The sequence below is a fragment of the Bufo bufo genome, chromosome 5, assembly GCF_905171765.1.
Source record: "Bufo bufo chromosome 5, aBufBuf1.1, whole genome shotgun sequence".
Classification (NCBI taxonomy): Eukaryota; Metazoa; Chordata; class Amphibia; order Anura; family Bufonidae; genus Bufo; species Bufo bufo.
Genome location: NC_053393.1, coordinates 318866653 through 318887312, shown reverse-complemented (window position 1 = coordinate 318887312; position 20660 = coordinate 318866653).

The following is a 20660-nucleotide window of genomic DNA, read 5'->3' as shown; positions in this document are numbered from 1 at the left end:
GAAAGAAGGGTGATTTAAGCAATTTTGAGCGTGGCATGGTTGTTGGTGCCAGACGGGCCGGTCTGAGTATTTCACAATCTGCTAAGTTACTGGGATTTTCACGCACAACCATTTCTAGGGTTTACAAAGAATGGTGTGAAAAGGGAAAAACATCCAGTATGCGACAGTCCTGTGGGCAAAAATGCCTTGTGGATGCTGGAGGTCAGAGGAGAATGGACCGACTGATTCAAGCTGATAGAAGAGCGACGTTGACTGAAATAACCACTCGTCACAACCGAGGTATGCAGCAAAGCATTTGTGAAGCCACAACACGCACAACCTTGAGGCGGGTGGGCTACAACAGCAGAAGACCCCACCGGGTACCACTCATCTCCACTACAAATAGGAAAAAGAGGCTACAATTTGCACGAGCTCACCAAAATTGGACTGTTGAAGACTGGAAAAATGTTGCCTGGTCTGATGAGTCTCGATTTCTGTTGAGACATTCAAATGGTAGAGTCCGAATTTGGCGTAAACAGAATGAGAACATGTATCCATCCTCTGATGGCTACTTCCAGCAGGATAATGCACCATGTCACAAAGCTCGAATCATTTCAAATTGGTTTCTTGAACATGACAATGAGTTCACTGTACTAAAATGGCCCCCACAGTCACCAGATCTCAACCCAATAGAGCATCTTTGGGATGTGGTGGAACGGGAGCTTCGTGCCCTGGATGTGCATCCCTCAAATCTCCATCAACTGCAAGATGCTATCCTATCAATATGGGCCAACATTTCTAAAGAATGCTATCAGCACCTTGTTGAATCAATGCCACGTAGAATTAAGGCAGTTCTGAAGGCAAAAGGGGGTCCAACACCGTATTAGTATGGTGTTCCTAATAATTCTTTAGGTGAGTGTATATTAAATTTACTTGAATCTGTACCCCATATACAGTATTGCTTTGGATTATCTGTATTACCTTTTTTATCTTTTTTTTAATTATTTTTTTTATATTTTTTATACTGTTCTATAGTGGTGTGTATTCAGTAGAGATGAACGAATTGAAGCTGACAAAGTGAAATTCATTTAGAATTTCAGGAAAAATTTGATTGGCAACTAATGCAAATTTCCTCTCGCTTCGTGGTAACGAATCCCATTTTTGCTAAAATGGCGGCTACATGTGTCAGGACTGAGGACATGGGACAAGGAACCCTGGAAAGGCAGGATAACCCAGATTGACATGCATGCATGCAGCCAATCAGCAGCCAGCTAGCCCTGTGATATCACAGCCCTATAAATACAGCAGCCATTTTAGATTCTGCCATTTTCCAGCGTTCTGAGTGCAGGGACAGATGTGAGAAGGCGCTATGGACAGCAATTGGAAAAACATCATTGTGAAAAAAGAAACTGAAAAAACGATTTATAAGTGCAGGGAAAGGATAGGGAGGAATCATTTCACAGCATCTTAGTGCAGGGAGAGACGTCAGAAGATGCTAGGGATAGCGATAGCAAAACGATTTACAAGTGCAGGGAAAGATAATTTGGGGATCCAAATAGCCATTATACAGCTCTGTCAATCCAGCTATTTGTTCTTGGGGTGCAAGTGCTATGTTGAAAAGCCTTTACTGCCTTATATCTGTGGAAAAAGAAAAATATATACGCACTTCACTGCTGCAGTTTTTTTCTGGTGAAAGTGTATAGGGGCGTATTTCATGAAAAAAAAAATATATATATGCACTGCACTGTTGCAGTTCTTTCTGGTGAAAGCGTATAGGTGCGTATTTCTGTACTACAAGAAAAATATATATGCTGTTCACTCTTTAGTTTTTTTCTGGTGAAAGCGTGTAGGGGCGTATTTCAGTAAAAAAAAATAAAAAAATATACGCACTGCACTGTTGCAATTATTTCTGTTAAAAGAGTATAGGGGTGTATTTCAGTCCTACAAGAAAAATATATACACAGTTCCCTCTTTAAGTTTTTTTCTGTTGAAAGCGTATAGGGGCATATTTCATAAAAAAAAGAAAAACATATACACACTGCTCTGTTGCAGTTTTTTCTGGTGAAAGCGTATAGGGGCATATTTCAGTAAAAAAATTTAAATATATCCGAACTTCCCTGCTTAATTTTTCCCGGCTGAAAGCGTATAGGGGTGTATTTCAGCAAAAAAAGAAAAATTTATACGCACTTCACTGCTTAATTTATTCCTGGTAAAAGCGTTTGGTGGCCTATTTCAGTAACAAAAAGAAAAATCTATACTCACTTCACTGCTTAATTTTTTCCCGGTGAAAGCATTTGGTGGTCTATTTCAGAAACGAAAAGAAGAATCTATACGTACTTCACTACATAATTTTTTCCTGGTGAAAGCATATAAAGGGCGTATTTCAGAAACAAAAAGAAAAATCTATACGCACTTCACTGCTTAATTTTTTACTGGTGAAAGCATTTGGTGGCCTATTTCAGTAACCAAAAGAAAAGTCTATACGCACATCACTAGTGATGGATGAACATCGGCCGGGAGGATTCGCGAATGCGCGTTCGTGATTAAATGTTCGTGAACCGCGCATTCGCGGCTGGCTCTATTGACTTTAATGCCAGGCAAACCTGAAAACCTTCAGGTCATATTTGCCGCCACCAAATGCTTATTAGAAGTGCACAAATAGTCCCACAACATGAACAGTGACATACCAGAGGAGGATCATTGGCAAAAATTCCCACAAAAAATATGTATTTTAATCAGGGGCCATTTTTATGTGTCTTAAAGGGAAACTATCAAAGATTTCCCCTGCTGCAGACTAGAAAAGTTATATTTTAGGCCACGGAAGTACAGGCCCCAAAAATTAGGCATTTACCTGACAGAAAAGAACTTGTGATTATGTGGCTGGAGGTAGATTAGGTGGTCACTGGATAAAAATTTTACTCTAGGCCACTGGAGTAGAGGCCCCAAAAATTATGCATTCACCTGATAGAACAGGCCTTTTATGCCAGTGTATATACATAAGACAAGGACGATTCTTTCTTCCATGTGGTGGAGGATATGTGTGGGCTGGCATTAGGAAATTCAATTACACATGGTCGTCACAAGGGTTGAATTCCTCCGAGATCCATGCCTCATTCATTTTTAGAAATGTGAGGTAGTCCACACTGTCGTGAGCTAGGCGAGTGCGCTTATCAGTCACGATCCACCCTGCTGCGCTAAACGTCCTTTCTGACAGGACACTCGATGAGGGGCAAGCCAAGAGTTCAATGGCAAATTGTGCCAGCTCTGGCCACAGGTCAAGCCTGCACACCCAGTAGTCCAGGGGTTCCTCACTTCTTAGAGAGTCCACATCGGCCGTTAACCTGATGTACTAGGACACCTGTCGATCTAGGCGTTCACTGAGGCTGGATCCGGAGGAAGTCTGTCGATGGGTTGGTTGCAAGAATGATCTCATACCCGAAGTGACCAACACATCTTCAAACCGCTCCCTCTTCTTGCAGGCGCGGTAGGATTGGTACCCGCACATGTTTCTCTGTGGGTGGAAATTCCTCTGCCAGCGCCCGCAACATTCTGCCAGCCCTCTGTGATGCTGGTAACATGTCCGCCATTTTGTGTTTGCACCGAGGGTCTAAGTACGTTGCCACCCAGTACTGGTCCGTGCCCTTTATGCTTTTTATACGGGGTCCCTTTAAAAACACTGGAGCATGAAGGCCCCCATTTGCACTAAATTGGAAGTGGTGGAGCGCCCTGGGTCCTGCTCATCGCCCAGGAGAATGCCGTCCTCGGTCTCCTCCCCCCCAGCCACGGACAACACCAGGGATCCCCGAAAAGTTTAAAATCCCCTCAAACCCTGCTTTTCTTGCTCCTCCTCCCCTAGCCACCATCCTCCTCTGACTCCTCTACAGACTCCTGTTGACTTGTCTCAGATGGAGTAGCCCCCCCTGGGAATTCATTCAGCATTGCGACTTCCTCATCTTCCAGCTCCTGCTCCTCGACGGCTTGATCAATGACACGATGCAATGCATGCTCCAGAAATAAAGCGTAAGGTACAATGTCACTGATTGTGCCCTGGCTGCGACTCACCGGTTTGGTGATCTCATCAAATGGCCGCAGAAGTCTGAATGTGTCGCGCATGAGCAGCCACTGGTGCGATGAAAAGAAACCAAGCTCCCCGGAACCTGTCCTGCTGCATAGTTCATACAGGTAGTCATTAACGGCACGTTGCTGCCGGAGCAGCCTATCAAGCATATACAAGGTGGAATTCCAGCGCGTCAGTCTGTCAAAAATCAGACGTCTGACGGGCAAGTAGTGTGGCCGCTGAACGTTAGCAAGGCGAGCCATGGCCATGTAATCTTCTAAAATGGCCAGACATTTTCCTGCCCTGCCGCAAGACGTCCTGGACCCCAGGGTATTTGGCAGCGAATCGCTGCACGACTAAGTTCAGGACGCGTGCCATGCACGGCACATGTGTCATCTTGCCCTGTTTCAGCACACTCAGCAGATTGGCACCGTTGTCGCACACCACTTTACCAGCTGTCAAATTGAGCATGGTTAGCCACTGATTGGCCTGTGACTGCAGAACTGAAAGCAGTGCAGGATCGGTGTGGATCTTGGCTTCCAGGCACAACAGCCACAGCACAGCATGGTTCTGGGGAGCTTGGGGGGTGCAGCGGAAGAGGTGGTAGCAGTGAAAAAGGAGGAGTCAGCCGAGGAGGAGACAGAGGATGGAGTAGGAGGAGGAGAAGAAGAGGCAGGCCTGCATGCAATCCTTGGCGGTAACACTAAATCCACACGGGAGCCACGGGTTACATGCTTGACAGCCATCAGAAGGTTTACCCAAGGGGCAATAAAAGTTATGTACCTTCCCTGCTCATTTTTGCTACACCACGTGTCTGTCACGTGTGGTCAGATGTATCTTGGCACCGACACTGTGTGCCAGAGATATATTCACTTGCCACTGAACGTGGCCATATAGCTCTGGGATGCCCTTCTGGGAAAAAAATTTCCTTCTGGGGTCCTTCCATTGCGGTGTGCCAATTGCCACAAATTTTCTAAAGGCCTCCAAGTCCACTAGTTTATATGGCAGTAGTTTGTGGGCTAGCAGTTCCAACAAGCCAGTGGTCAGCCATTGGGCAAGAGGGATATCCGGCGTCATCATCTTTTTATGCTCGAACATTTGGGCCACAGAAGCCTGCCTTCTGCCAGATGAACGTGACGATGGCACAGTGGAAGGTGGAGTGGAGGACAAATAAGAGGAGAGAGGAGAAGGAGAAGAGGCAGGACGTGCAGCGCCAGGAGTGTGGGTTCTGACGGTGTTGCTCCCAATGGGCTCAGTGTTGGGAGGCCAGGTGCCTTCTTAAGGCGGTCATCCCCAGGTGAGTGTTGGGCTTACCACGACTTATGCGCTGACAGCACAGGCTGCAGATAACACTATTGTCAACAGCTGACACGTTAAAAAAAGCCCACACTGTGGGGCCATGTGCCGGCGTCCTGGGTGCGCCTGAAGTGACATGGTGGATGGCTCGCTCCAAAAACATTTGCTTTTTGCCTGCTATGCCCTGCGAGCTCTGCCTGTTTCTCCTCCTTCTCCTCCCTGTCTGCTGCTCCGTCTCTCCCTCTGAACTCTCCTCCAATTGCTCTCTTGTGGGCACCCACGTGATGTCCATCGACACGTCATCATCGTCACCTGCACCACCACTGACATTAGAGATCTTGGAGTAGGCAGCAACAGTGGGTACTTCCCTTCTTGGGCTGATCTAAGTACTGTCGTCAGACCGCTGGATGGCGGACGTTGCTACCTCCTCTTCCTCATCCGATGTCAAGAATGGCTGTGCATCAGTAAGGTCTGGAAATGGATGGGAAAATAATTCCTCTGACTTGAGGGGCGTATTTCTGTACTACAAGGGGCGTATTTCTTATAGGGGCGCATTTCTGTACAACAAGAAAAATATATTCTCAGTTCACTTCTGCAATTATTTTTTGGTGAACGCGTATAGTGGCCTATTTCAGTACAACAAGAAAAATATATTTGTCACTTTTAGGGGTGTTTTATTTTGCGTTTAATTTACTTAATTCAGCTAAAAGTATGTCAGACAGAGAAGTGCCAGGTGATGCACAGAGGAGTGGCAGAGGCCTAAATGTTTCTGGCGCAGGCAGAGGTCGCGGCAGAGTAAGTTGTCATGGCAGCAGGAGTCGCAGCGAGAGGCCTGAGCTCCCGGTGTCATCTAGCAGTCGTGTCTTGACCGGCAACCCACAGGTCATTGATTGGTAAACTCAGTCATCCACTTCATCCCAAGTGACATCAGACACCCCCAGCCAACAGTTGGTGGGTTTGTCAGACACAACCATCAGTTGGCATGGCCCGGGAGCAGGCCCTGTGCCCTCACCTATCCTCAACCTGCCTCTGTCCTTTGCTGTTCACTCAGCCACAGAAGTATTGTATGCTGTGGGCTCAGCAACACTATACAGCGAGGGCGAGCTACTAGAGGACAGTCAGCAGCTACTGCACAGCCAAGATCTGGAGGAGACAACCGCCGTTTCCTCCGCTAGGCAGGAAAGTAGTGGCGTGGGAGGTGTTGTTGCGAGCGGTCAGGCTCCTGACCCAGAGACTGTTGAGGAGCACATAAGTGACGTGCAGACACTACTCGATGATGATGAAGCCGAACGAACTTGGGAGCCGGGTGCAGAGGGGGCTTCATCATCATCAGGAGAAAAGGGTAGCAGCTTGCCCGTGAGGCAGCAGCGGACCCAGCAAGTTGCTAGCATGGCTGGGAGTCAGCAGGGTGGCAGCAGTGGGAGGTCGGGAGCCAAACGGGCACGGGTTAGACCACCTGCTTTGCAGCATCCCACCTGCTGACTGTACCGAGTGGTACACGGGTTCACTGAAGCAGCGGCGGTAGCAGTCAGCCAGTGAGTAGTGTTGGGGGGAAAATCAGTTGGGGGGAAAATCAGGTGCCTGGCAGTGTGGCAGTTATTTTTAAAGCCGCCGGAGGAGGATAATATGGCCATATGTAGAATATGTGGGCAGAAGGTGAAGCGTGGCCAGGGTGCCAATGTTGGCACCACAGCTCTGCGTCAACATATGCAGCATCAGCATAAAGTGACCTGGGAGAGCTGTGGCTCCGATGTGGTGGTCCAGTCTGCCGAGGCAACCGCTGCATCATCCAGTGGTGTGCACCCAATTTCATGCAGTCAAAGCTCCACCACCTCAGCAGAAGGGAGCTGTCGGTTGTTCCCATCATCTGCTGTTCCTGATGCTCCTGCTCCTCCTACTCCTCATCAGTCATTCCGTCAGCAATCGATCAACGAAGCGATTGCCAAGAGACAACAGTATGCGTGCACGCATCCAATGGCGCATTAGCTGAACGTGCTCCTGTCCAAGTTGCTGGTGCTGCAGTCCCTCCCTTTCCAAGTGGTGGACTGTGCACCTTTCAGAGAACTGAGCGCTTGTGCCGAGCCGAGGTGGAGAGTTCCAAATCGTCATTTCTTTGCCAAAAAGGCAGTAGCAGCCCTGCACAAACATGTAGAACAGACGGTGGGCCAGTCCTTGACCCTGTTGGTGTCTGCCAAATTGCACAGCAGCGCCAACGTGTGGAGCTGTAACTATGGTCAGGGACAATACATGTCCTTTACGGCCCACTGGGTAAATGTAGTTCCTGCACAGCCACAACAGCAACTTGGCCAGGTCACGCTGCTTCCGCCTCCACGTTGTCACGCCGTTGGTCCAGAGACAATGTCCGCCTCTGCCGCCTCATCCTCCACCATGTCCTCAGCCTCCACTACAGGGACAAGTTACAGTGCGCCTCCAGCATACCACATGTGCAGGGCTCAGTGGTGTCACGCTGTTCTGCACCTGGTTTGCATTGGCGAACGGAGTCACACATGGGAGGAACTGCTCCGTGTCCTTCATCAAGAAATCAAATCCTTGCTTTCTCTGCGACAACTAAAAATCTGAACCATGGTGACTGACAACAGGAAGAAAACAGTGTCGGCACTGCGTCAAGGAAGGCTGAGCCATGTGCCCTGAATGGCACACGTGTTTAATCTGGTTGTCAAGCGGTTCCTGAAGTCTTCCACCCATCTGCAAGACATTCTAAAAATGGCCAGGAAACTTTGCATGGACTTCAGCCAGTGGCGTAGCTATAGGGGTCACATCGGTCGCAATTGCCCCCCAAGAGAGATGGAGTAAAGCGGGCCCCGCAAGTGGTTTTGTATTGCGTGCGGCGGGCCCTCCCTATATTTTGTGTGGCTGCGCTGCGCTTACTTGTCAGCGCGAGACCCGTGACCTTCGCGGCGGGTCTCGCGGGATCACAGCAGCCAGGAATGACGAGCCTGCCGGCCGCCTCAGCCCTCAAGTGAGGAGAGCGGAGCAAACAAGAGTAGGTCGACTTTTTTTTTTTATGTAAAAAATGGCACACACCTACGTCCCGCTTTATACGGAGGGGGGACATGAATGATGATCAGTGGTGCCGTGAGGCAGTGTGTCTGAATTCAGAAGGGCCTGGACCGGCCATAATAGGGCAGCAAATAATGAGAAGCCCAGGGACAAATGAAAATGAAATACTCTGTGGGCAAAAATCGAAATGTATAGAGGGAGTGGGCGGGGGCAACATGAAATATAGTAAGAGTCTTACTATATTTCACTTTGCCCCCATTCCCTCTATATATTTGAAATGTTTTGCCCGCTGAGTATTTCATTTTCATTTTGTCCCCTCATTATTTGCTGCCCCTGACTGTCCTCATATGGCCGGCGCGGGCCCCCCCCTTTCTGAATTCAGACACACTGCCGCACGGCACCACTGATCATCATTCATCCCCCGCCCCCATCCCTCATATGAAGCCAGTGTGTGCCATACATTCAAAAATAAATAAAAGATACTCTAGTGACTAGAGTATTTTAATATTTTTTTTATGTATGGCCTCATACAGAGGGGGGAAGGGTATGGGTAAGGACAGATGCTGGCGGGGGGGGGGCTTGTGGCGGAGGCTTGCGAGGGGGGCCCCAATTCAAAGTTTGCCCTGGGGCCCATAGAATTCTAGTTACGCCCCTGACTTCAGACACTCATACACTGCAAAGGACAGCCTTCTTGAGCTGCAGCGGCAGAACGGCATCGCCCAACATAGGCTGATATGCGATGTTTCCACCCGTTGGAATTCCACCCTCCATATGTTGGACCGACTATACGAACAGAGAAAGGCTATCAACGATTTCTTGATAATGGAAGCTGATAGGAGTACTCCCCTGTGTAACTTTGATGTCAGCCAGTGGCAGCTCAGTCATGACACCTGCCGTTTGCTCAGGCCCTTTGAGAACATCACGCTATTTTTCAGTCGCCAGGACTACGGGATGAACAACGTCATTCCGCTGCTTTCAATGTCCTGGAACAGATGCTGGTAACAATGGCTGGTCAGGGGACAGGAGACATGGTGCCTAGATCTCACAGCCACATGAGCCCTGTGGGGGCTGAACTGGAAGAGGAGGAGGAGGAGGACATTGGAGCACAGGCAATGTGTAGAGAAATGGGTGATTTTTCTACTCAGCTGACAGGAAAGGAGGAGCAGGAGCAGCCAGAGGAGCTACAGGGCGATAAGGAAGATGAAACAGAGGACCCGGGCACACTGTGGCAGTATGCAGTGGAGATGGAGGCAGGGAGTCTATCTGAGTCACTTGCACAAATGGCTCAATGCATGCTCACTTGCTTGAGTAGTAACAGACGAATTGTCACCATTCGGCAGTGGGATTACTTCCAAAATGCGTTTTTTTTACACCCGCTGAGAGGGAGGACAAACTGAACTACTACAGAGACATCCTATGTAGTCAGTTGGCCGCTGTCTATCAGTGCCATCGTCCATCCTCTTGCAGGTCTGACTGGAGGAGCCCTTTGCGCTCACATTCCACTGCCATGGCTGATGAGGAGGGGTGGGGTGGCAGGAGAAGTACCAGCTCCATTAGCTCCATCAATAGCAGCCTGAGTCTACAGTCGCTGATTAGTAGCTTTCTTCACCCGCATAGTGAAGAAACTACTCAACAGCAGCAGCAGGTAGACCTGGAGCAGGACCCGAACCAGCAGGTGGTGGCATACTTGGATAGCACTCGGCCAACCCACATTACAGACCTGCAGGACTACTGGGCAGCCAAACTGGATTTGTGGCCGCAACTAGCAGAGTTTGCCCTGGAAAAGCTTTCCTACCCGGCCAGTAGTGTGGCATCAGAGCGGGTGTTTTGTGCAGTGGGGGGCATAGTTACCCCAAGGAGAACTCGCCTGTCCACCCAAAATGTGGAGAGACTGACCTTTGCCAAGATGAATCAGGCGTGGATCAGCTAGGATTTCCACCCACCAATGCCTGATGCATCTGATTATATCATCCATGCCGCCTCAAACAAACCTTAAAAAAAAGAGACCGTTTTTTTTCTGGCTACCTATATTAGATACTACTCTGATGCTGCCACCCGCCTGATGCCACACAAATATGATGCCAAGTCCTCCTTCTTTCACCCACCTTAGTCAGCGGGTACTGGAATTGCCACCCACTGCTCCACTCTGTCACCAGGTCACTTTGTTTTCTCCTGATGCTGCTGCCATCTCCACACTATGTCACCTTCGCACTCTGTGGTCTCCTGATGCTGCCGCTGCCATCTCCACACTATGTCACCTTGCCACTCTGTGGTATCCTGCTGATGCTGCTGCCGCCATCTTTAGACTCGATCATTGTGCCACTCGGTGGCCTCCTCATACTGCTGCCACCTCCAGACTCGGTCATTGTGCCACTCCGTGGCCTCCTCATACTGCTGCCAACTCCAGACTCATCATTGTGCCACTCGGTGGCCTTCTCCTGATGCTGCCAACTCCATACTCATCATTGTGCCACTCTGTGGCCTTCTCCTGATGCTGCTGCTGCCACCTCCAGACTCGGTCATTGTGCCACTCGGTGGCCTCCTCATACTGCTGCCAACTCCAGACTCGGTCATTGTGCCACTCGGTGGCCTTCTCCTGATGCTGCTGCTGTCTCCACCTCCAGACTCGGTCTGTCTGTGTAACAGCTGTAAGGCCTGTATGGTCCTATCATAATTGGCTTATGATTTGGTAGCCAAAAGCAGGATTGGGTACAAAACACAGAAGACATGCAAATATTCCATTCACGTGTCATCTCTGTTTTAGATCCACTCTTGTTTTTTTTTGGTATTAGCAATACTGATGGATTATTGAGCAAATGCTGAGTTAAGGCGTATGCTCAACAGACAGGATCCGTTTTTTGTGGGTTATTGTTCTGACGGATTAAAGGAAGGGCAAATTAATCAGTGATGTCAACACAAACTTACTGCTGACACCCTCTCCACTCTGTCAGGAGGGCTCTACATGTATAAGTGTTTAATAGAACAGGTTCTGTAGACATCTATGTGGAATCAGCTGACAACGGTGTAAAAGAAGTGCGCTTCTTCTTGGCGCTAACATTGACCTGTAACGCTGAGTTCATACTTGAGTTACAGTGGGATGCGAAAGTTTGGGCAACCTTGTTAATCGTCATGATTTTCCTGTATAAATGTCAGTTAAATATATCATATAGGAGACACACACAGTGATATTTGAGAAGTGAAATGAAGTTTATTGGATTTACAGAAAGTGCGCTATAATTGTTTAAACAAAATTAGGCAGGTGCATAAATTTGGGCACTGTTGTCATTTTATTGATTCCAAAACCTTTAGAACTAATTATTGGAACTTAAATTGGCTTGGTAAGCTCAGTGACCCCTGACCTACATACACAGGTGAATTCAATTATGAGAAAGAGTATTCAAGGGGGTCAATTGTAAGTTTCCCTCCTCTTTTAATTTTCTCTGAAGAGTAGCAACATGGGGGTCTCAAAACAACTCTCAAATGACCTGAAGACAAAGATTGTTCACCATCATGGTTTAGGGGAAGGATACAGAAAGCTGTCTCAGAGATTTCAGCTGTCTGTTTCCACAGTTAGGAACATATTGAGGAAATGGAAGACCACAGGCTCAGTTCTAGTTAAGGCTCGAAGTGGCAGACCAAGAAAAATCTCAGATAGACAGAAGCGACGAATGGTGAGAACAGTCACAGTCAACCCACAGACCAGCACCAAAGACCTACAACATCATCTTGCTGCAGATGGAGTCACTGTGCATCGTTCAACCATTCGGCGCACTTTACACAAGGAGATGCTGTATGCGAGAGTGATGCAGAGGAAGCCTTTTCTCCGCCCACAGCACAAAAAGTGCCGCTTGAGGTGGGCTAAAGCACATTTGGACAAGCCAGCTTCATTTTGGAATAAGGTGCTGTGGACTGATGAAACTAAAATTGAGTTATTTGGCCATAACAAGGGCCGTTATGCATGGAGGAAAAAGAACACAGCATTCCAAGAAAAACACCTGCTACCTACAGTAAAATATGGTGGTGGTTCCATCATGCTGTGTGGCCAGTGCAGGGACTGGGAATCTTGTCAAAGTTGAGGGACGCATGGATTCCACTCAGTATCAGCAGATTCTGGAGACCAATGTCCAGGAATCAGTGACAAAGCTGAAGCTGCAACGGGGCTGGATCTTTCAACAAGACAACGACCCTAAATACTGCTCAAAATCCACTAAGGCATTTATGCAGAGGAACAAGTACAACGTTCTGGAATGGCCACCTCAGTCCCCAGACCTGAATATAATTGAAAATCTGTGGTGTGACTTAAAGAGAGCTGTCCATGCTCGGAAGCCATCAAACCTGAATGAACTAAAGATGTTTTGTAAAGAGGAATGGTCCAAAATACCTTCAACCAGAATCTAGACTCTCATTGGAACCTACAGGAAGCATTTAGAGGCTGTAATTTCTGCAAAAGGAGGATCTACTAAATATTGATTTCATTTCTTTTTTGCGGTGCCCAAATTTATGCACCTGCCTAATTTTGTTTAAACAATTATAGCACACTTTCTGTAAATCCAATAAACTTCATTTCACTTCTCAAATATCACTGTGTGTCTCCTATATGATATATTTAACTGACATTTTTTATCGTAACAACCAACGATTTATACAGGAAAATCATGACGATTAACAAGGTTGCCCAAACTTTCGCATCCCACTGTATTTGGTCAGTTTTGACCCCATGACTGCACAAATAAGTGAATAAGAGCGACGCCTTCTCATCTGCATGTCATACAGACTCACAGTATTATTTTACTACCAAAGCAGACGCCCTATGCGTGTTACTGCAAGACACAGTGTTCTACACCACTATAAAGGCTCTCTACAGCCAGGAAATAGTAGTTTTTAACGTAATTCGACGGCTGATGAGGAGGGGTGGGGTGGCAGGAGAAGTACCAGCTCCATTAGCTCCATCAATAGCAGCCTGAGTCTACAGTCGCTGATTAGTAGCTTTCTTCACCTGCATAGTGAAGAAACTACTCAACAGCAGCAGCAGGTAGACCTGGAGCAGGACCCGAACCAGCAGGTGGTGGCATACTTGGATAGCACTCGGCCAACCCACATTAAAGACCTGCAGGACTACTGGGCAGCCAAACTGGATTTGTGGCCGCAACTAGCAGAGTTTGCCCTGGAAAAGCTTTCCTACCCGGCCAGTAGTGTGGCATCAGAGCGGGTGTTTTGTGCAGTGGGGGGCATAGTTACCCCAAGGAGAACTCGCCTGTCCACCCAAAATGTGGAGAGACTGACCTTTGCCAAGATGAATCAGGCGTGGATCAGCTAGGATTTCCACCCACCAATGCCTGATGCATCTGATTATATCATCCATGCCGCCTCAAACAAACCTTAAAAAAAAGAGATCGTTTTTTTTCTGGCTACCTATATTAGATACTACTCTGATGCTGCCACCCGCCTGATGCCACACAAATATGATGCCAAGTCCTCCTTCTTTCACCCACCTTAGTCAGCGGGTACTGGAATTGCCACCCACTGCTCCACTCTGTCACCAGGTCACTTTGTTTTCTCCTGATGCTGCTGCCATCTCCACACTATGTCACCTTCGCACTCTGTGGTCTCCTGATGCTGCCGCTGCCATCTCCACACTATGTCACCTTGCCACTCTGTGGTATCCTGCTGATGCTGCTGCCGCCATCTTTAGACTCGATCATTGTGCCACTCGGTGGCCTCCTCATACTGCTGCCACCTCCAGACTCGGTCATTGTGCCACTCCGTGGCCTCCTCATACTGCTGCCAACTCCAGACTCATCATTTTGCCACTCGGTGGCCTTCTCCTGATGCTGCCAACTCCATACTCATCATTGTGCCACTCTGTGGCCTTCTCCTGATGCTGCTGCTGCCACCTCCAGACTCGGTCATTGTGCCACTCGGTGGCCTCCTCATACTGCTGCCAACTCCAGACTCGGTCATTGTGCCACTCGGTGGCCTTCTCCTGATGCTGCTGCTGTCTCCACCTCCAGACTCGGTCTGTCTGTGTAACAGCTGTAAGGCCTGTATGGTCCTATCATAATTGGCTTATGATTTGGTAGCCAAAAGCAGGATTGGGTACAAAACACAGAAGACATGCAAATATTCCATTCACGTGTCATCTCTGTTTTAGATCCACTCTTGTTTTTTTTTGGTATTAGCAATACTGATGGATTATTGAGCAAATGCTGAGTTAAGGCGTATGCTCAACAGACAGGATCCGTTTTTTGTGGGTTATTGTTCTGACGGATTAAAGGAAGGGCAAATTAATCAGTGATGTCAACACAAACTTACTGCTGACACCCTCTCCACTCTGTCAGGAGGGCTCTACATGTATAAGTGTTTAATAGAACAGGTTCTGTAGACATCTATGTGGAATCAGCTGACAACGGTGTAAAAGAAGTGCGCTTCTTCTTGGCGCTAACATTGACCTGTAACGCTGAGTTCATACTTGAGTTACAGTGGGATGCGAAAGTTTGGGCAACCTTGTTAATCGTCATGATTTTCCTGTATAAATGTCAGTTAAATATATCATATAGGAGACACACACAGTGATATTTGAGAAGTGAAATGAAGTTTATTGGATTTACAGAAAGTGCGCTATAATTGTTTAAACAAAATTAGGCAGGTGCATAAATTTGGGCACTGTTGTCATTTTATTGATTCCAAAACCTTTAGAACTAATTATTGGAACTTAAATTGGCTTGGTAAGCTCAGTGACCCCTGACCTACATACACAGGTGAATTCAATTATGAGAAAGAGTATTCAAGGGGGTCAATTGTAAGTTTCCCTCCTCTTTTAATTTTCTCTGAAGAGTAGCAACATGGGGGTCTCAAAACAACTCTCAAATGACCTGAAGACAAAGATTGTTCACCATCATGGTTTAGGGGAAGGATACAGAAAGCTGTCTCAGAGATTTCAGCTGTCTGTTTCCACAGTTAGGAACATATTGAGGAAATGGAAGACCACAGGCTCAGTTCTAGTTAAGGCTCGAAGTGGCAGACCAAGAAAAATCTCAGATAGACAGAAGCGACGAATGGTGAGAACAGTCACAGTCAACCCACAGACCAGCACCAAAGACCTACAACATCATCTTGCTGCAGATGGAGTCACTGTGCATCGTTCAACCATTCGGCGCACTTTACACAAGGAGATGCTGTATGCGAGAGTGATGCAGAGGAAGCCTTTTCTCCGCCCACAGCACAAAAAGTGCCGCTTGAGGTGGGCTAAAGCACATTTGGACAAGCCAGCTTCATTTTGGAATAAGGTGCTGTGGACTGATGAAACTAAAATTGAGTTATTTGGCCATAACAAGGGGCGTTATGCATGGAGGAAAAAGAACACAGCATTCCAAGAAAAACACCTGCTACCTACAGTAAAATATGGTGGTGGTTCCATCATGCTGTGTGGCCAGTGCAGGGACTGGGAATCTTGTCAAAGTTGAGGGACGCATGGATTCCACTCAGTATCAACAGATTCTGGAGACCAATGTCCAGGAATCAGTGACAAAGCTGAAGCTGCAACGGGGCTGGATCTTTCAACAAGACAACGACCCTAAATACTGCTCAAAATCCACTAAGGCATTTATGCAGAGGAACAAGTACAACGTTCTGGAATGGCCACCTCAGTCCCCAGACCTGAATATAATTGAAAATCTGTGGTGTGACTTAAAGAGAGCTGTCCATGCTCGGAAGCCATCAAACCTGAATGAACTAAAGATGTTTTGTAAAGAGGAATGGTCCAAAATACCTTCAACCAGAATCTAGACTCTCATTGGAACCTACAGGAAGCATTTAGAGGCTGTAATTTCTGCAAAAGGAGGATCTACTAAATATTGATTTCATTTCTTTTTTGCGGTGCCCAAATTTATGCACCTGCCTAATTTTGTTTAAACAATTATAGCACACTTTCTGTAAATCCAATAAACTTCATTTCACTTCTCAAATATCACTGTGTGTCTCCTATATGATATATTTAACTGACATTTTTTATCGTAACAACCAACGATTTATACAGGAAAATCATGACGATTAACAAGGTTGCCCAAACTTTCGCATCCCACTGTATTTGGTCAGTTTTGACCCCATGACTGCACAAATAAGTGAATAAGAGCGAGGCCTTCTCATCTGCATGTCATACAGACTCACAGTATTATTTTACTACCAAAGCAGACGCCCTATGCGTGTTACTGCAAGACACAGTGTTCTACACCACTATAAAGGCTCTCTGCAGCCAGGAAATAGTCGTTTTTAACGTAATTCGACGCAAATTTATTCAGACAAACCAATCTTTTTTTTTTTTAAATTGCCGAACCGGCGAATCAAATTTTTTTAAAAATTTGCTTATCTCTAGCATTCAGCATGTATTGATTTACAGTTCCATGGAAAATTGGGATAGCGGCCACCACAGATTGACCACGAGAGTGTAAATTATGAATATTCTATAATTTAGTTAATTATTTTATTTTTATTTTTAATGTTTTGATAATAAATGATTATATATTAATAACAACCATTTGTGTAGTTCTATGCAACACCAGATAACTGAGTGCCCTCCAATTTACTTGCACTTTTTCAATTATTTACACGATCGACATTGGGTGTGTCGAGGAGAGTGCACCTATACCATAGATCTAGGTTGGTTGAGCCACCTCTATCCTAATATTGCATGACTGATTTCAGACTCTGATCTCCAGAGTGGAGAGCAGAGACTAAAGCTGGCATTTTCACACTTCCGTGCTCTGGTTAGTTTGCAGAGACTTAGCAATCAAAGCAATCACTGGAAAGGGACCACTCTGATTGGTCCCTTGCCAGCTTCTCTGGTGTCTCTGCTCTTGGGGAGAGTGGAGACTCCAGGGTTGTGACACTTTATATTGTCACAGACCCAGTGAGCAATTTGAAAGTAACTGTAAGCCCGATTGCATAAAATTACATGCAATCTGGAAGTACAGTTACGTCCAAATGCGTGAAAGGGTTAATTAATACGTTGAGAGGTGTAGTTTCCAATCTTGGGAGTTCCATTTATTATTTTGCCCCAGAGCCTCTGCAATTATCAGCATAAGATGTGTAAATCACAACTTTGGGCTGCAAATGTGCATGGTTCTCTTTTACCCCTGAGTCCCGTTTGCATGTCCAGGCAAAATATAAGGGTCACATCTAGGGCTAGAAAGCATAACATAATCTTAGGAGTTCTTTTTTTCACACTTTCACACAACAGGCACAATATATTGTGCACTGAAATTATATATCTGTATAAAAATTACAGTTTTCACTTTGAACCATCTGCCGTGAATTTTCATCAAAAACACCTGTAGGGTTAAAATGCTCAGTACACCCCTTGGAAAATTCAGCGAGGGTTGTGGTTTCTAAAATGGGGTCACTTCTTGCTGGTATCTTTTTCAGATTTCACCACCTTTCTCCTGTGACGGTCACATACACTACACACAGGGGGAGGATAGTGACCACTGCGCTCCACCCTCACCCCTGGCCCTGCCTACTTGCCTCGCAAGTCCTAATGACAGGGGACAACTAGACGAGTGATCAGCTCGGCGCTCAAGGCAGACCTAGGAGCAGGGAGCCTCCCAGCTAGCAAAGCCACCCTGGGAACGAGGCCAAACACAAATCCTCGCTCTCGAAGCTAAGCAGCAGATCTGCGGATGATGGGAGACCGAGTGCGCCTTTGGCGCCCCGTGACATCTCCTCTGAGCCCTACTGGTTGTCCCTATAGCAGTTTACATGAACATATGGGGTATTCAGGAGAAAATAGGTAGCAAATTGTGGGGTGCATTACATCCGGTCACCCCCTTTTAAAATTTAAGACTAACGCAACATTTTCTTATAAAATAGGTAATTTTTCATTTTCAAGGTCAAGTGTTTCTAAATTCGGTGAAATGTCAGTTTGGCCAAAGGGCTCACTGCACCCCTTGAACAAATCCTTGGGGGTGTAGTTTCCAAAATTTTGAGCTTTTTGGGAGCTTCCAGTGTAGGGGTACCCCAGGGTGTCTTCAAATGTGACATGACACTTGAAAATTATTACAGTGAGATCTGCCTTCCAAAAGCCATGTGGTGCTCTTACCCTTCTGACTTCTGCTGTGTGCCCATACATTAGTTTATGACCACATATGGAGTGTTGCCGTATTCTGGAGAAAATGGGTAACAAATTTTGAGGTGCATTTTTTTTTCAGTTACCACTTGTGAAAATGAAACATTGGGACCCAAATTCTATGAAAAGCCTGTTTAGCACACTGTAACCCAGTCACTTTTTGGGGCTTCCACTGTAGGGGTACTTCAAATGCAACATATTGCAACAAAACTATTCCAGCAAAATCTTCTCTCCCAAAACCATATAGGGCTCCTTCCTTTTTGAGCCCTGCCGTGTGCCCATACAGCAATTTATGACCACAAATAGGGTGTTTTTGTAAACTCTGCAGAATCAGGGTAATAAATATTGAGGTTTATTTTGCTGTTAAGTTTTGCTATGTAACAGGAAAAATTGCTTAAAATTGAATTCTTGTGGAAAACCTAAAGGGTTAACAAAGTTAGTAAAATCAGTTTTGAATAACTTGAATAAAATGGGGTAATTTATGGGTGGTTTCAATTATGTAAGTCCCTTAACCCCTTAAGGACTCAGCCCTATTTCACCTTAAAGACCCGGCCATTTTTTGCAAATCTGACCAGTCTCACTTTAAGTAGTGATAACTTTAAAACGCTTTGACTTATCCAGGCCATTCTGAGATTGTTTTTTCGTCACATATTTTACTTCATGACACTGGTAAAATTGGGTAAAAAAGTAAATTTTTTTGCATAAAAAAATACCAAATTTACCAAGCATTTGGAAAAATTAGCAAATTTCAAAGTTTCAGTTTTAAAAAAAAATACAAATATTTTTTCAAAAATTGCAAATTTACAAGTTTCAATTTCTCTACTTCTATAATACATAGTAATACCTCCAAAAATAGTTATTACTTTACATTCCCTATATGTCTACTTCATGTTTGGATAATTTTAGGAATCATATTTTATTTTTTGGGGATGTTACAAGTTTTAGAAGTTTAGAAGCAAATCTTGAAATTTTTCAGAAATTTTCAAAAACCCAATTTTTAGGGACCAGTTCAGGTCTGAAGTCACTTTGCGAGACCCTTTAGGTGTTCCACAAGAGTTAATGGAAAATAGAGATACAATATTTTAAAATTTCACTTTTTTGGCAGATTTTCCATTTTAATAATTTTTTTCCAGTTACAAAGCAAGGGTTAACAGCCAAACCAAACTCAATATTTATGGCCCAGATTCTGTAGTTTATAGAAACACCCCATATATGGTCGTAAACCACTGTACGGGCACACGGCAGGGCACAGAAGGAAAGGAATGCCATATGGTTTTTGGAAGGCAGGTTTTGCTGGACTGTTTTTTTTTACACCATGTCCCATTTGAAGCCCCCCTGATGCACCCCTAGAGTAGAAACTCCATAAAAGTGACCCAATATAAGAAACTACACCCCTCAAGGTATTCAAAACTGATTTGACAAATGTCGTTAACCCTTTAGGTGTTCCACAAGAATTAATGGAAAATAGAGATACAATTTAAAAATTTACTTTTTTGGCAGATTTTCCATTTTAATATTTTTTTTTCCAGTTACAAAGCAAGGGTTAACAGCCAAACCAAACTCAATATTTATGGCCCAGATTCTGTAGTTTACAGAAACACCCCATATGAGGTCGTAAACTGCTGTACGGGCACACGGCAGGGCGCAGAAGGAAAGGAATGCCATACGGTTTTTGGAAGGCAGATTTTGCTGGACTGTTTTTATTGACACCATATCCGATTTGAAGCCCCCCTGATGCACCCCTAGAGTAGAAACTCCAAAAAAGTGACCCCATTTTAGAAACTACGGGATAGGGTGGCAGTTTTGTTGGTACTAGTTTAGGGTACGTATGATTTTTGGTTGCTCTATATAACATTTTTTGTGAGGCAAGGTAAGAAGAAATAGCTGCTTTGGCACCGTTTTTATTTTTTGTTATTTACAACATTCATCTGACAGGTTAGATCATATGGTAATTTTATAGAGCAGGTTGTCACGGACGCGGCGATACCTAATATGTATACTATTTTTTTATTTATGTAAGGCTACTTTCACACTGCCGTTTCTGGGTCCGCCTGTGAGATCCGTTTCAAGGCTCTCACAAGCGGCCCCAAACGGATCAGTTTAGCCCCAATGCATTCTGAATGGATAAGGATCCGCTCAGAATGCATCAGTTTGGCTCCGTTCCGCCTCCATTCTGCTCTGGAGGCG